The following is a 3748-nucleotide window of genomic DNA, read 5'->3' on the forward strand; positions in this document are numbered from 1 at the left end:
TGAAATCTGGGTAACTTTTTCTAGTACAGTCTCCCTGAAAGTGAGTTGCCAGGTGAAACTCACATTACCAGTGGTCAATTGTTCTCAAATCACAAAAAGCTCAGTGAAAGCTGAATCACCAACAGATCACCTCAATAGAAATCATCCAATATCCTTTTCTTCCCCAGAAACTCCTGCTTTTTGAAACAGGTTTTTCAGTTCTCACATTTCTGACTCTGGATTATACAATAAAAAACCTTTCAGTTCTTTTGGGCATTCTCAAATATTAAAATATAATCTCACCTTCAGATAACAAAACACCAGTCCAACATACATCAAACCTTCCATGGCTCATCTTCAACTTCTTCCATCAGTGCAGGTTTTACTTGACCTTAAATAAGTTCAATTAAACACACACACACACACATTTATCCCTTGGATTATTTTATTCCTTAAAGGGAACTACAGTTTCCTGCCCACAGATCCCTTTCATGGGCACCAAATCACTAGTCATTAGCCTGAAATATACTTGTTATACACAGAAGGAATATTAGAAATTAATTCTTGTATTTTCTCTTTTTTAAAATAATATAACATTTATTTTTACTTCATTTTGTGCTTTTTCCCATCTCAGTTGTAATCCCCGTTGGCTTTCCATCACCAAATCACCCATGTGTTTCTTGTATATATATATTTTTTTAATAAAAAACAATAGTTATAAGAATAAAATGTACTAATTTAAAGTACCAGTAAACCAGTTTAAAAAAAAAAAAACTTAATGCAAAACCAATAAAAGATAATTGAAGAATGAAAAGGGGAATGAAATGAAAAGGGGAATTGAAAGCAATAGACAAGGCATATAGCTGAAGGATATTATCCACAAAAAACACTGTCAAAATAAGTTCAACTGAAAATTCAAATTCAAAGGACATAATACCGGAAAGAAAACTTAGTAGAAAATTTAAATAATTTTACGGTTATATAATCTTTTCTTTTGTGCTTTGTTCATTAATCATTCAAACTCCAATCACTTAGATAAATAAAATATTATTCCGTTAATCTACACTAGAATTACTGTCAGTCAATTGTCTACTGTAAATCATATTTAAATGTAAAATGAGCTTGCATTTAAGTGGGAAAGGGCTGAGGATCTCTCAAAAAACACTGGAGTCTGAAAAATAAATTCACTTTTGTCTTGTAAACATCTCAGGACAGGTAGGTTCATTGTCCATTCTTACAGACAAAAAGAGAATTTTGGCTCCTTTGGTAGATTTTCAGCAGGGTTTTAGTGCTGAATCAGGGGACACAGATCACCTTTCTCTCTTTTTTTATTTCCCTGGCCTTGTCCTCTCAGCCTCATGTCATCTTGTGCTCTAGCTCCGGAGTGGTCCTCCCGCCCTCTGTGATGGTCTTGAGCTCTCTCTTCTAGGAACAGGTGTGAGCACTTACACGTGTATTATTGCCCTGGATCGGTGGGCCCAAGTGTCCTAATGACAGGCTTGTGTGCCCCACACCCATCCCTCACACATCTTCTGCGTTAACACAGTCAAAGCCACAGGTGGTACCCATAGAGGGTAGTTGCAGTGATACCATAATTACAGGTTTTGAGGCCTATTTCCCCAGCCAGGAATATCTCCCAGGATGCGGGAGCAGTGCTGAGTTCCTCCCAATAGACCGCCATGGAGTGGTATCTCACGAAGCCACACAGGAACTTCACTGATGCTCGGGTAAGCAAGTAAAAGAGCAGATTTGCTTAGAGAAAGAAAAAGTTTATTACGAAGAAAAGGAATACACATAAAGTGGAATCCCAAGCTGGAGAAACCAGGCCAGGGAGGGGCAAGGAAGCCATAGTAGAGTATGCCTCAAGGAATGTGTGTGTGTGTGTGTGCGTGTGTGTGTGCATGCATGTATGCATGTATATATATATATATATACACAAACATACATACATGTATGTATGTATATACCTTCATTTCCTAAATATTCTTTTTTAAAAAATATTTATTTATATGTACAGAACTGGGGTACAGGCCAGAGATACAGGGGCAGTGAGAGGAGACAGAGTAGGAGCAGAACAGGCTGACTATAGAGTTACACTGCTGAGGGGAGCAGCAGGAGGGTCAGGAGAGATCTGCTGTGCCATGTGGGTCACCTGGGCTGAGGATTGAACTCACGCTGAAGTGGCTTTAGCTTTTTAGTGCTGTGCTTCAACCTGTTACGCCATCAGGGAGGGCCAGCTCTCTCTGATTGGTTAAACCTTAAACCTTGATGTTGTTTTTATCTGTGGAGCTCTCTTGACGCTCCTGAAGGCCCTGCCTACACTGTCCCTGAAGCTGACTGTCTCTGACTTGCCCTGGGATTCAGCAGGAGGCCGAAAAGCCTGGGTACCTTCACTGAGCATGCACTGTGAAAGTTAGTTCATTGCTCATATCCTGATTCTCCGATAGCTCATGACAATACTACAAAGATTATCACAAGGAATAGTTGAATTGTATGTATAAAGTATCCCTAACAGTGATTTGTATATAGTAGGACAAAACAAATAATTACTGCTATATTTATTATGTTATCAACACCACTATATTAACTGGCATTTCCTCAAATTAAATTCGAAGGTGTTGCATTCTTAAGCAACTTTGTTATTTTGGTGTTATACATTGGAGGACATATTTAAGCTCCTTGAAACTGAGTAGAGTTGTATAGTGCTCAGTAATATCACAGATAATTAGCCAGCAACTTTTATATCTGGCATTTTGTAGAAAATATAATATAGAGACCCTTCCTGGTGGCACAATGGGTAAATGCAGCACTAATGCAGTAAATGCAGCAAAAGTTAATTCAGCGCTAGCTTGATCCCTGGTCCTGGATGTGACCCACATGACATGGCAGACCTCTGACCTGCCCACTGCTCCCCTCAGCAGTGTACCTCCACAGTCAGCCTATTCTGCTCCCCACTCTGTTTCTGGTGAATCCTCTCACTGCCCCTGAACCTCTGGCCAGTATCCCAGTTCTGTATCCATACATAAATAAATCTTAAAAAAAAAAATAGAAAGGAAATATAATATACTTGGGCCTTTGAAGATAATGCTTGCCCACTGTCAGTATTTAAAAGTAAACATTTTGTCTTAATCACATATTTCAAAGATATGTTCAGAAAACTAAGGTCCTGTTCATTATTTTGAAATAAAATCAGAGAAACATTGAAAAGGTTAATTGTTTAGAAAAACTAATAGGAATTGGGCATTTTATGTTTAAAAATGGGATATGATTTATACAAATTCATAGAGATTCATCAGAATGATGTAAGTGAAGAAAAATTGAATTGTATTGAAAGAAGTAGATAAGAAAAATGTGAATCTCACTATTTGTCAAGCACTCTCAAATTTTCTCAATTTTTACGGAAAGGAGATATGTATTTGCCAACATTAAGGACTGCTTTGTTTTCTTTTAATTATCATTGAACAGTTTATTGAATTAGCAGCACTTGGGTGAGTTCTTGCAATATATTTTTTTTACTTATTGGAATATGTATGATGACATTAGATGGTTGCATGTGTTTTTGCATAAGTCCATCTTTTAATAGTTTGTGTACAGCCATAAATCATTTTATTAACCTTAAGTAATTAGTAATGTTAATTGTAAGTTGTCAGTGATTGTTGGAAAAGTGGATAAATATAATATTACAAGTTTATAAGTCAAAATGATTTGAGCATTTGTTGGATGTTGCACTAACATATATCCTCAATGTGTGTGTGCATATATATATATA

This window comes from Condylura cristata, unplaced genomic scaffold (genome assembly GCF_000260355.1).
Source record: "Condylura cristata isolate star-nosed mole 26May11 unplaced genomic scaffold, ConCri1.0 scaffold00004, whole genome shotgun sequence".
NCBI lineage: Eukaryota > Metazoa > Chordata > Mammalia > Eulipotyphla > Talpidae > Condylura > Condylura cristata.